The following is a 14,735-nucleotide window of genomic DNA, read 5'->3' as shown; positions in this document are numbered from 1 at the left end:
CGGGTTCTAAGTTCATGTGGAACATATGGACATCTACACTTATAAAAGGGCTGTTACTCTTGCACTCTGCCTATTAAGTTGGTTTGTCCAGGGAGACATTAGTCTCCTCCCACACCACCTAAGTACACAAAATGCGTCCTTTGAATCAGATGCTTAATCATCCCTCAAGCATCTTCATTTCCAAAATATCTCCAGCCTTAACTATTTCTCACAGTGCATCTACCCTTCCCCTCTGCTGTCTATCTCTCCCTGTCGTGTCTTTGTCGTGCTCAACCCATCATCTCTCACACATTCTACATAACATCCTAAACAGGCTTCCATCCAACTGAATTTCTAATAACTTTATCATTCTACACCTATATTATTTCATTATATCTGTTTCAGATATTCATCTAGACGTCAGCGATGCAACTAACACTTCTTCATGGAGACGTCTTGCAAATTCTGCGCAACAAATATCTATAACATATATAATTGTGAGGGTAATAATAATGTAAAGGTGAAATAAGAAATAGAAGTAATATTAGAAGTGATATAAGACATTGCAATAACAATAGTGACGGTAGTAGTTGTAGTAGTAGTAGTAGTAGTCTTAATAGTAGTAGTAGTAGTAGGTCAAAACGATAGTATCAACATTCATATGTAACAACAGTATAAACTGAGGAAACAGCAGATGCGAAACACCAGCGACAGGAGAAGCGTATACAAAATTCAAAGCCAACAAGAGTACGGCTGCATGTACACGCTCATACCCCTCCCCTCTCTCTCTCTCTCTCTCTCTCTCTCTCTCTCTCTCTCTCTCTCTCTCTCTCTCTCTCTCTCCCCCCTTGTGTGTGTGTGTGTGTGTGTGTGTGTGTGTGTGTGTGTGAGGAAAAGTATCCTTCAAGCTTATATAATTCTTTGCGACACAGTAAGTACCAGAAGTCATTATTTTTGTTTGACTCGCCAATTACACTGACGTGATATGCTTACTTCCAAGAAACGATCCTCCAAGAGCACACACACACACACACACACACACACACACACACACACACACACACGAAGGAACACAATACGCAGACACCTAACGATATCCTCGTAGGATGCGAGAATAACAAAAAGAAAAAAAAAATCCTTCCCAAAAGAAGAGGATATCACAAAGCAAATCTAAACAGACGTTCGATCTCGAGTATATAAGAATCTAAATCACTCGATTGCAACAGTCTTATAATGCTAAGTAATTCAACAAATATCTTCTTCTTTTGTCTATTGATATAATCTTTATTGCTTTTCTTGTTACTGAGGAACCCAATTATGTTATATTACTTGAAGCACAGTGACCTCCGTATCGATATATCATCACGCTATACAAATTACGCCTAAACTTAAAAGAAAATAATTAGACACCCACGTTAAGTGATTGCTTTAATTACCGTAAAGACTTCTTTAAAGGAAAATATGACTAAGAACGAACGTTTATGAGTTCAGAGGTATACTTTCAATAAACAGCGAATCTGACCTCATACCGTCATGCAATGATGGAACGACTAAATCTTACCAGAGGACAGCTCAGATTTTCTGATGCTCGTTCTATTCTCAAAATGCCTCAAAAACTTAAAATTAGAAAACAGTTTGGGACATGCAGGTATGGTGTGGGTGGAGAAGTCCCTTCTCCATTGTTCAATGGTTATGGTGAGGATCGCTATACATCCTTCTGATTTCTTCAAATTCTAACGAAATGATGCATGTCGTAAGCTACATTACTATATGACAAACTTCGGTATATCTGATGGGTCATAGGATCAATGACAAGTGACACACTAAATGCATGAGAGACGGATGGACATGTACATTTGTGTGTGTGTGTGTGTGTGTGTGTGTGTGTGTGTGTGTGTGTGTGTGTGTGGGTGTGTGTGTGTGTACATATAAACATATACAAACATGTATATATGCATTCCATATACACACATGTATATATACATAAACACATACACAAGTATCTATAAATATACATATTGGTATGTGAATATATGAATGAATGAATACAGACCGACAAACTAGCCGAGTATAACATATCCTTCCCATCATGCATCGTCATATGATACCCACACCACAAACCACGGAAGGAGGAGTGTCACATAAACCATGGATGGCATTCCCTACTGCCTCATGTAATTAACTAAACATACCCTCTCTCGCAAAACTCCCAAACTCATTATTATCCGGCGAACACATAATAACAGTAAATTGGGAACATCAGCTGACATTAGCCCCCAGCTCATTGGAGTACTCAGCTCTCTGCTAACGACCAATTACGTTTTTCGTAACTTTTCGTAACTTCCGCAACGAGCTGTGGAGCCGCGCAGTAACTCAGGCACAAAAGTCAGGCCCTTGAAAGACAGAGGAACTAAACCTCTTACACCAGTAATTGAGAAGACGATCGTGCTCATCCTGAATGTAAGAAGATGGGACGGGATATTCGTCCTATGTGAGGCATAAGGGCTTGGTCAGATCACAAGGGCAGAGGATGTCACTGTGGAAAGAACCCGTGCTATGCAAAGGATTAACGAATATGCAGGTAACAGCTGATAAACTAGCCTAATCACCTTGTTAAATCTCAACACATATAGACCACTGGGACACTAGCTTAGTAATTACAAGGATCTAGAAATTCCCGTAAGGAATAGATATCAATTCATTACTTCATTCCAATCAGACCAGTTCCTTCAACAGACCCTCAGCAAGCCATCCACAGTAAGAAATTTCAATCAAGCAACTCTATGAAATGGTATAACCTCCTGGCATTTTGTTGCGGCTAACACATACACACTCCCCAGCAACTTCCACACAGCTATGTACCATGAGTCAAGAAACTCACCCTGCATTACAGCAGAGAAAGCGACACTCCCAGCTGGCCATCCACCCAAGATAGGGTTTTCCTCCGTGAGGCTAATAAAGTCTCTTGAATCCTCTCGGTTTCCCTCCCGCACTCGAAGAATGAGACACAGGAAATTAATGGTCGACTACAGAAAATCAAGAAGAAAAGGGAAGAGGGAAGAAAATGCGAAGGACTGATTTTTCAGTATTACATTTGATGACAAGGTTGAGGGCCAATGAGAAGACAGATGACCAATAAAGGAAGAGAAAAACTGCTTGACATCCAATGAACGGAAGAAAGATTAGACAAAGGCAAATGGGAAAAGAGAAAGGAATATTACGAGCCGTATGACAACCAATGAAAGGAGAGTACGCCATTCAACAAGCTACAAAGGAAAAAGGAAGTTATCTGTTTCACACCAAGGAGAAAGAATTATGATCTTTTTTACACCTAATAAGAAGACAGAGTGACTGTTTAGCCGTCAACGAGAGCAACATAACAATTTGGCCCTCAGTGAAAAGGCCTTACGAGAGCCATTGAGAAGAAAGTATTACTCTTCGGAATCCAGTGAGACAGTTGAGTAACTTTTCCAGCCAGTAAGAGAGCAATGTGACTAACAGCCAATGAGCGAGGAAAATTAATATTTCCAGCCAATAAGCGCGTAACACGGCTCAGTCAGCGAATGAGTGGACAGTATGGCTCTCTCCGACACCCAATAGGAAAGAAATTGAAAGCGCAGTTTTCTATTTCATCACGAAATTTGGTTCTTCATCTTAACTTTGTGAAAATATTGGCCGAAGTAGATTACTTCACAGCGATGTATTTGGGTTGGGTTGTAATGAATTGTTATACAAGTGTACCGAAGTGGCAATTAAGACAGACGAAGATGGACTGGAGTGGATGAGATAGCTCCTCGAATAGGAGTACAATATCCTTGTGAAAGTAGATACTGATGCCACGCCTCCAATAGATAAGATCTATACTTAGACGAATTGATTCAGTCTGAAAAAGAATGGCAGGAATATACTGAAATTCCCGGAAAAGTGCTGCAAAAAAATTAGAACAAATACCCTTAAATGTTGGACCTATATATCCAGTGAACGTAGTCAGCATTAATGTACATGGTTAGTGAAGGTGGCTGAGCCGATTTAATATCTGTACTGAAAAATCAAATTATGGTTATTGGAACGAAACTGAAATGGATCAGATCAGCTTCATCAGTGAGCTAATATAGGTTAATTAAAATCTATAACTCATTGAAAATTAATTTTTCGGAAGGAACGTTTGACTTCAGCATATTCTGTTGATGTACCATGGTTTCTGGCATCACTCAGTTAGGAAAGTTTGGGTTCACCTTATTATGAATGGACTACATCTCATCGAGTTAATTTTGTCGTAGCGAAACTGACAATTTCCATATTTGTTTGTCCATTACATTTGGTGCAGAAAGCATATAATACGTCGTCTGACTGAATGAGAATACCTTATGTGGATATAATTTTGAGGTAGAGAAAGCATTGATGACTTAAAAAAGTGTACAGAAGAAAACCTTTGTTACTAAGGCGTGTGTTTTCATCGTCAGAAAGAGGAGTGGCTGTCTAATGCCTCTGTACAAATACTGCCCTTCGAATATCTTTCGGAAGAACCATACATGATTTATTACCAGGTCTAATTTACGTTACATATTCTTCTTTCAGGATAAATTTTCTTATAATGACTTTCAAGCACTTCCATTAACTTCACAACATCGACTAAACCTCAAACAGATCCTCTGGACAACAGAACAAGACCTAACATAAGAGAGTCTTTGGACAACTACCAAAACAGCCAGTCGAGAGAAGCCGTTGAACCTCCACCAAATGGCCAGGCGCACCAGATGATTCTCCAAGGTGCTGTCAAAGAGTTCGACTTCAAACGCAGAGCCTCCGGACTGAAGCGCAAGGCCTTTAGATAACCCTACGGAAGAACCGGCCTGGAAGAGAAGCCCTTGAACCACCATCAAATGTCCAGACCTGCCCCTCTGTCAAAGAGTTCGACCTCAAAGACAGAGCCTCTGGACAACCGTGGAAGGAGCAACAGAAGAGCAGAGGTCACGAGACCGCAGGACCCGCAGCTCAGTAAGTTAAGCAGAAAAGCCTTCACCATAATCCCGGCTTAGGAGTGTTGGTCCCAGTCGCCTCCTCTCTCACTGCCACTTTCCCATCCCACCCTACACCCTGGACCCCACTCCCTTCAGCCTCTATCCTTTTCCTCTTTATCTATTGATCTATTAATCTATCTCTATCTCTGTCTTCGTCTATCTATGTTTTCTTTTCATCATTTCATATTATATATATATATATATATATATATATATATATATATATATATATATATATATATATATATCCCTATCTCCCTTTTCCTTCCCCGTCCCGGCCCCGTTCCAACCCCACCACCCACTCTCACTCACCAACCATCCCTCTCACACTACCACACTTCAGCTTTAAACTCGCAAATTTTTAGCAGCAAGCTATGCCTACTAAACCTTTACCAAACGCAATATCCCCTTTGTCGCAGCTTTAATTAAATGTCGCACTGTGCTTCATATTAATGGGATTTACCTTGTATGCAAATATAGGCAGCTGTAAAGAGCCTAAAATAAGCAGTAGCAACATTGATCATGGACCAGAATGGAGAACCACTGCTCCTTTCATGTCTGCAACGTTGCTTGCTCTTTACTCTCTCTCTCTCTCTCTCTCTCTCTCTCTCTCTCTCTCTCTCTCTCTCTCTCTCTCGCTCTCTCTTTCTCATCAGCCTCACTGGTGCAGCCGACTGCAGGGGTGATATGGGTGACCCGCCGCGGATATTACTACTAACAGCATCATCAGCATCTTGAGGTGTGGCTACATTATCAAGACACAAGCCCCCAAGGGAACCACACGACGCGGGAATGGTTAACACAGCATAGAAGGAATACTTAACATAGCTTACCATGAATGGTACGCATAGCTTACCAGGAACATAGCAAGATGAGGATGGTTAACATAGTTCAGTGGCAATGGTTAACAGAGCTAAAAGGAAATGGTTAACGTGGTTCAACAAGAATGGTTACCATTTATCGAGAATGGTTAAATAAAGATAACATGCACCTTTTTCTTTTCACTGAACAACCCTCGAACCTCTTTTGACAGGCTCCTATAGCCCCAAGAATGCGCTACAATCAGCAGCAGGGAAATCATGGACTCATCTGGAGTGAGAAGTTCCTGGACGAGATTATACCTTTCTAAAGGTAACTCTTCAAATTGCGTTGTAAGCTCCTACAAGAATCTAAAGACTACGAATAATACTGTAATAAATCCGATCTTGGAAATGATGCATCCTTAGTAATCCAGTGTGAGTTGCATAAGGCAAAGGCGTATACTTCTTTATTCTTTTCTTCTTCATTGTGAAGGTTTTATACACTAATGCGAAGAATACCGAGAACAGGAACTGAAATTCATAGAGGCTACCACAAGGATGCTGAAAATTCAAGAGGATAAGAGCTACACGAGAACCTGACTAGTTTAGAATTCACTATCTAAGCAAAATTTCGACCCAAAGAAGCGTGAAAGAAAAGGAAAACATCTAGAAACATTAGTATATAGTGATGATTTAGAGCAAACCGCTACAGAATAAGGGCAAAAAAAAAAAGTCAATACTGAAAAATAACCACATGAACAGAATATTAACATTCTGTTGCAGACTAATCAAAGCGAACTCCATAGCCACAAACTTCGGGGAATTTTTCATTTGACTTACACCTCAAAGAACAGGATTTCAGTGTCCCAGGAATTGCAGGATTTTACGAACGCGTTTTGTGAACGACTGTAGTTATATATATGCGAGAGGAATATCATTTCAGAAGACGCTGCAGTTGTCGGTGATATTCCTAGGGTCGCTTATCACTTTTATGCTCTTTGAAGATCAGCATGAGGACACTGTGAGTCATCCAGTGACATCGCTACAAGTTTCATGAAGAATCAGAGTCGGACACCATCCTTTAATCGCGTTCAACGAACAGATTGCGTAGCTTCACGCACTGACTAAGAGATGATGAGTAAATGTGATCAACATTTACTTTTAGTCAAGCTGTTGTAAAAGACACAGAAGAAGAAGAAGAAGAAGAAGAAGAAGAAGAAGAAGAAGAAGAAGAAGAAATAGAAGTAGAAGAAGAAGAAGAAGAAAGAGTACTTTCCTATGATTACTTATGGCGAAATTTTTTAAGGAAAAAAAAGAAAAAAAAAGGCCTGTCTTGGGCTAGCGCGTACCGCAGGAAAATCGAGAGTTACAATGATCGGGTCGCATGAGTTACATAATGTCCAGTGCTATGCTATAGATGGAGAGATCGTATGTCTGTGGACTGAAAGCCAGCAGCCCACGTAAGGTGGGGGGGAGGGGGGGATGAAAATACAGCCATCTACCTGGGCCAGAGAAATGACGCCTGAAAAGCAACATAAGTGATGCTTACTGAGTAGCCGTTACTCACCGCCACGACACCCAGAAGAATAGTACTGCTTGGTGGCTGCTCACCACCACCTGCTACAGGGAAAGAGAGAGAGAGAGAGAGAGAGAGAGAGAGAGAGAGAGAGAGAGAGAGAGAGAGAGAGAGAGAGAGATTTAAGACACACCGTTCAGGGACAAGGCTTGGCCCAGCTGTAATGGCAGGCGTTCCACCGTGGATTAATCGATTTTATGTTGGCGACAACCAGTAGTAAAGTGACTAGCGGAGACCCTTTGTGAGAGTCGAGCCTCTCTCTCTCTCTCTCTCTCTCTCTCTCTCTCTCTCTCTCTCTCTCTCTCTTACATCATCTCTTCTCTCTATTTGTCTGTTTGTCCGTCTGTTCTCTCCCTCTCTCTACCTCTCTTCTACATCATTCATCCCGTTCACTTTACATCGTCATCTCCCTTCCTATTCACCCACTCACGCACCTTTGCCTCTCTCTCTCTCTCTCTCTCTCTCTCTCTCTCTCTCTCTCTCTCTCTCTCTCTCTCTCTCTCTCACCCTAACAGCCACCAACCAGGGAGGTATATTACCGTTTGGGGGTATCGAAGCGGTTATTGACGACAGCTCAGTGAGCCAACACTTTAGCGATTATCAAGTGTCATTCAGTTGGCCCAGGTAGCTTTTTTTTTTTTTCATCTGCTTCACCAACCCCCCAAAAAAATTGGCTGCTGGCTTTTAGTCCACAAATACACAAACTCTCTACCTCACTCATGACACTTGACAACACATAACCCACGTGAATCTATCGTTGTAACTATATTTTCCAGCAGTGAGCGCTATATGCGCTGGGCCTCCTTACCTTTTGGCAGTCTCATCATAAAGCACTTGCAAGTAAGTGCTCTCTCTCTCTCTCTCTCTCTCTCTCTCTCTCTCTCTCTCTCTCTCTCTCTCTCTCTCTCTCCCGCCCTCACTACCTCTCTCTCCCTCTCCCTTCCCTCCATCCTTACCACCTCCCCCATCCCCCACCGCCTCTCACTGCCTCTCCCTCCACGCTTGGGAATGTTGTGCAGGCTGCCAACAGAGCGTAGAGCAAGTGCAGTTTTCCTGGCTAAATTAAATGTTTAGGATTCTTTTGAATTTTAATCTCGGGCTGTTTCTGCTAGCATTTTGTGTTACTGCGTCTCTCGTGATGGTTCTGGAGTGGTGGTACGGACTGGGGGGGAGGGGGACAGTGTGTGTGTGTGTGTGTGTGTGTGTGTGTGTGTGTGTGTGTGTGTGTGTGTGTGTGTGTGTGTGTGTGCATAGCCATCCAAAATTTCCCGTGTAATGTTTGTTTTCGCGTCTTATAAATTACTGTCTGTATCTCTGGAATAAGTATTCGCAATCACACATACCTCTGTACATGTCCTTAACATTATGTTCAAGTTAAGGCATAATGCCTTTGCATATCATATATATATATATATATATATATATATATATATATATATATATATATATATATATATATATGTGTGTGTGTGTGTGTGTGTGTGTGTGTGTGTGTGTGTGTGTTGTGTTATGGATGTGTGTGTAACTAGGCAGGAGTCTCCTGAAACATGTTTCACTGACTATTACAGCTAATTCAGCATCTATCTGTTTCCTACTGATGGTAATGTGACAATATGACAAGAGCCGAAAAACTCTGTGTTACTGTATACCTAAGAAGAATTTTCACTTCTGGTTTCTAACTTTGGTTCTACCTCTTCTATGAAATTTGGCCAGCATATTGGGAATGTACCTGAGGAGCATAAAAGAATCGTTACATAAGATGAAAAGAAACTGATTTATACTGAATTTGTAGTCACATTCAATGAAGCACACACAAACAAATATTTATATATATATATATATATATATATATATATATATATATATATATATATATATATATATATACATATATGCCTATATTCTGATGTATATCTATGAATACGTGACAGCAAAATTATGCATACGTTCATGCAATTAGTATTTTTTGTTAATTCATGCGTGAGATTATGTATATATGTATGTTCATTTGTATGTGATTATGTGCAGAAGGGCGTGTGCATATATCACCATAATCCTATGAAAATTTGCATGTTAATCTCACTACGTGATACGCATTTGTAAGTTTATATATATATATATATATATATATATATATATATATATATATATATATATATATATATATATGACAGATAGATAGATAGATATGCCTACTTGACTGGCATATCAAGAGTACAGGTAATGGAGTTCTGACTAATCTTCGTATCTCTCCTCCCTCACCCTTCCTTCCTCTTATCATATCTCTCTCCTTCCTATTTCCATATCACTTCCCATCCTATCTACCTCATTTCCTCCTATTCTCCATGATACCTCTATCCCTTCCCCTTCTTACATGGACTTTTCTTTTTTGCCATTCCGCCCCCTCCCTATCTATCATCCCTTTCAACTGCAGTTCCCTCTTTATCATCGCTCTTTCCAACCCATTCGTTATCACACTTACCGTCCCTTAATTCCCTTTGTCTCCACGCTATTCCTTCGCCTCTTATTTCTTTCCTCTTTCCCCCATTCCCTCATGCACTCCCTTCCCATGGGTCCCAGCCTCCATCTACTCTTCCATCTGCTTCTCCCCACACCTCTCTCTTGATCAGCACTAGAAGGCATCAGGGGATGTCGCAAATTAATTCTATCTAATTAGTGAGGCGCAACCCGCCGGCAGGAGTAAAAGGGCAGAACGCGCTGGTCGGGTCCCCAGCTTGTGGTCGGTTTTCTGCATCTTTAGGAAGTTCCCTGAAAAAGAATTTTATGTAATTCTAAAATATCGAATATTTTCCTTTCCATAGAAAAGAAAAAAAAAATTCTAATAGATGCCAAGATGTTACTAGAATGGTTGTCCTAACCCCCCCCCCCAATCTCAACCACCCTCCCTCCTCCACCCCCCCCCAAAAAAAAAGTCCAATAAAGCTCTAGATCTTACTTGAAAGAGTTTTAAACAAGTAAATTGACCCCTTCCCCTAAAAAAAAAAAAAAAAAAAAAAGAAAATTGACCCTGGGAGAGGATCTTAAAAAGGATTATCATCCTTTAAACAGCTTCCAAAATCTGTAAAAAAAAAAAAAAAAAAGGCCCCGAAAGAATTCTTGACCAATATAAGGTTCTTAAGTGTGTTCATTATAAAAATCTAAGCTTAAAAACATCCTCCTTCAGTAGAGGCTTATACCAAAGTTGAAAAACAATGTTGCTCATGTAAGAGGTGCCGAAAAGGTTCAATCTCTGTTACAGGTTCGTCAGTGAGAGATCTGCCTCAGAAAAGAAATTAAAACAATAGTCTTTTTTTTTTACAGCTGGTCAATGGATACGTACCTGACACAAATATGCATATATATATATATATATATATATATATATATATATATATATATATATATATATATATATATATATATATATATGTGTGTGTGTGTGTGTGTGTGTGTATTAATACACATGCCAGAGTGAATGAAGCGCAGCATGAAAAAAAATTATATATATAAACACATAATCACTCGTTCGTCTTTGTCAAACTTTCCCCACAATCAATAAAAACACCCTCTTCCCTCCAGTTCTGAGAGGCTTACTGATAACATTTCCCACAAGAAAAAGGAAAATCTTTACGAACTGTCCTCTCCCTCTCTCTTTCTCTCTCTCTCTCTCTCCTTTGTGAAGATGCCAAACAATTTAAGAACTTGCAAACATTTTTCGACTTCTAGAACTTCGCAACACACACGACGCCGACGTAGGACAGAAACAGGCAGCACTGAAGTTTGCCGAGTTGAAGCCCTTGTGCGACAAACACCATTCCCGAGGTGTTTTTTTTTTTTTTTTTCAATGGTGGAGGGAACCAGTTCACCATAGGCATCACAGCCCCGGCTGGCTATGGGAAAAGGACGATACATCACACTCTCCGTACAGGATTCAGTCAGGACTTTGAGTCTATGCTGTTCGGGTTTCTGTGATAATCATCTCAAAAAGCAAAATGTTGTAGAAGGGGGAAAAAAAAAGGATTGACGTCGTATATATGTGAACTTTGAGGGAGATGATAACTGATAAATACATAACTAAAGATAATTAGATAAGCAGAGATGAGGAGCAGCAAGTGTCTAAGGTGATTAACATGAGAAAACAGAAAAGACAGCATTAAAACCTGGAGACGAACTAAAACGAAAGGAACACATGAGAGGTTAGTATTAAGAAAATGCTGAAGATAAAAGGATAGAAGGCACCTTCCGGGACACGAAGATAAATCCGAAGTGAAATCCCAAGTCCAGGCTACGGTCCCATTCACAAAGTCCACTTTTCGAATAGTCAATAAATTCAACTCCTCACATGATTTTCAGGTTCCTTGGAAAAAAAGGGAAAAGTATTGCCTTTCCGTTTCACCATCTCACCATCATTCATTTCGAAAAGTCATGAAAGATACTGAACTAACAGTATAAAGGGATTATTATGCTGTAGTCAAAATTATATTCAGATTCAATAATAATTTCTCGATCATCTTCATATTCCTTGGCCACCGCTTGTGATTTGGATCTGGTGTTAAATTCATCGAATGGCTGTACGAAAAGAACTTCATTCTTTCCAGTTATCGATAAATCTGCAAATTCTTCTACATCAAAAATCTTCGACATATCAGAAATTTTCCACAATCAATTGCTTCCTCCAACAGTTACTCTGACCTCTTGTATTGATGTCCAAGTTTCACTTGACAAATGGAATCGTGAGCAACAATTCTCTATTTGATCTGATGGCGAACTTACAGAAACTATCAATCAATCGTTCTCATATGGAATTCACCAGGTCGAAATAACAATCAAATTCCATGAATGACATAATAATAAATCGATCTTTAAGTCCCTGGATTGAGGTCATTACTTCGAAGTGACTATTAAGGTCCATGAGACTTTCAAATTCATCAACAGGTCTATAAGTTCCCTGACTGAATTCCCCAGCCCGAAGTAAACTACCAAGGTCCACGAGTGCTTCACAATTCGTCGTCAGCGATGGAACTTGAGACCTGCCACAGGAGACGAAGCCCTTCTCGGTAACTTACGGCGAGTTTGTCCTCAAAATGGAAGTTCTCCTGTCAATGGTAAGTTAAGAATCGGCTTTAATGGAGAGGTCTGATTGCAGGTATTGTGTCTGGAAAATTCAGTTAGTGGGCGTGGACGAGGTAGGGGAGAGGGACGGAGGGGTTGGGAGTTAGGAGGGCGTGGAGAGGGGAGGAACAGTAACAGGTGGAAAAAGAAAAGGATGATGAAAAAAAGGAATCAGGATGTAGATGATAACTCAGAGATGGGAGAAGATGAAACAAGGATGCTTTAAGAAGAGAAATTAGGGTTGTAAGAAAAAAGAGAACGAGAAAAGGAGAAGGATACATTAAAATAAAGAGTCTAACGAACCAGAAGAAAAAGTAGAGCACGAGTGAGAGAAGGAAAAGGATATAAAAAGGACAAAGAGAGGAGTAACTATGGATAGGAGCACAGCAACAAATCAATTGGACATAAGGTGACGTTAATTTATTTGTCATAAAACAGATAAAGGTGTTGCATACGAATACAAAAAAGTATGAGTGAATGAGATGGTATGTTACGGAAGAGAGATTGAAGGGAAAGCGAAATCAGATGAAAATTTTACGACAAAAGATATCAAAAAGACAAACATACCATGAGAAAAACAAATCAAACGTAAGACTCAATCGAAAATGAACAAGAAAAGAAAATATAAAGAACTAGATATATCTGACAAAATTAAAAAAAAGGGGATAGTGAATATTAGAGTAACAGGAAGAGTAATGAAACATGAAAATGTTCCAACTGGGATAACACATATATCATCTAAATAGCGGCAATAAACAAGAGAACAAAACATTTATAAAAATAAGGAAGCGTATACCGGGAGATTTAGTGAGCAAAATCACACTCAATATGACACTCTATTTCAGCAGATTCGGCAAGAGGCTTCTCCAGGGGATCCGGTGGTGACAGCCGCCCAGGACGAAGTATCCCAGGGAGAGAGTTTGTTCTGGAGGAGGAGTAGGAGGAGGGAGAGGAGAGGCTAAGGGAGGAGAGACTAGACAGGAACACATCCTGTGAAGGAGAAAGCTTTTGGAAGATGATATGTGTGTGATTACTATTTGTGCGTTACGGGAGAGGGTTCAACACTCTTTTTCACTCCGTCCCTTCGCCGTGTATGAATGTACCAGTTGAGATTGGCTGTGGACCGACGGTCGCATCCAGATACGAGCTCGGACAAGCCCGTGCCTAAATCGTTGTCAGTGTCTCTGACCATTACACCTGAGAGTGTTTGTGCGTGTGTATATACATATATATATATATATATATATATATATATATATATATATATATATATATATATATATATATATAAATACAGAGAGAGAGAGAGAGAGAGAGAGAGAGAGAGAGAGAGAGAGAGAGAGAGAGAGAGAGAGAGAGAGCTCTAGGGAGAGAGAGAGAGAGGCGTAAAATGGAACGTTGTGGTATACTGAAGTCGACGTGCTGTCGATGAACTGAACCAGGTATGTGAAGCGTCCAGAGTAAACTTTGGAAAGGTGTGTAGGGCCTTGTTGTGGACAGGAAGGTGCCGTTTCGGTAAATTACACATGACAGCTACAGAATGGATGTGAGCGGATATAGCATGTCTTCGTTTGTTCCTGGCGCTATAGATAGATAGATAGATAGAAAGAGATAAATAGATATAGATAGATAGATAGATAGATAGATAGGTAGGTAGGCAAGAAGGAAGGTGTAAGTCAATGTATTTCTAAGAACGGTGTGGCATTTCTCAGCGTCAACAACTTTCCCCATCAATGCCTTTTGTCTTTTCGCATCACTCTGCGCCCTCTGTCCCTCGCCTCTCCCCCACAGTTTTTCAACCCCTCTACCTTCAACCTTTCATCTTTCTCCTCTCAGTCACTCTTTCACTTCTTCACGTCCCCTCATCCCACTGAGAGAAGCTACCATAACAACATTTTCAATTAAAACTCTGGCATCACCAACTGTCCCAGAAATAGCCAATGATACCGAGAATTTCTCATTAAAAGTTTTACAGTCCTACCAGCGGTACCCATCCCACCCACCCTTTTGAGCAGCCTCCCCTCCGCCCATGCCCATCCCTACCACTTCCCAGCATTCCCTTCTACTTCCGCACTCCCTCCTACTCCCACAATCCAACATACTCCCTCATTCCATCCCACTCACACACTACCTCCTTCAGCATTCCCTTACCCTGCAATTCCGTTTTTTCGCATCTATCAGATCCCACATCATTCTTTTCATCTCTTTCTTTTCACTTACCTTCCACATACCCATTCCTGACCACTT

The 14,735-nt window shown here is 40.5% G+C and overlaps 1 protein-coding gene across 1 annotated transcript in view; it reads right to left on the bottom strand.

Moving 5' to 3' along the window:
* The window catches only part of LOC139759487 (GTPase-activating Rap/Ran-GAP domain-like protein 3), a 628,035-nt gene that overhangs the window by 337,133 nt on the left and 276,167 nt on the right, over window positions 1-14,735 (bottom strand).

This window comes from Panulirus ornatus, chromosome 33 (genome assembly GCF_036320965.1).
Source record: "Panulirus ornatus isolate Po-2019 chromosome 33, ASM3632096v1, whole genome shotgun sequence".
In the NCBI taxonomy this organism is placed as follows: Eukaryota; Metazoa; Arthropoda; class Malacostraca; order Decapoda; family Palinuridae; genus Panulirus; species Panulirus ornatus.
The sequence above is the reverse complement of the archived record's forward strand: the minus strand, read 5'-3'. Positions and strand labels throughout refer to the sequence as shown.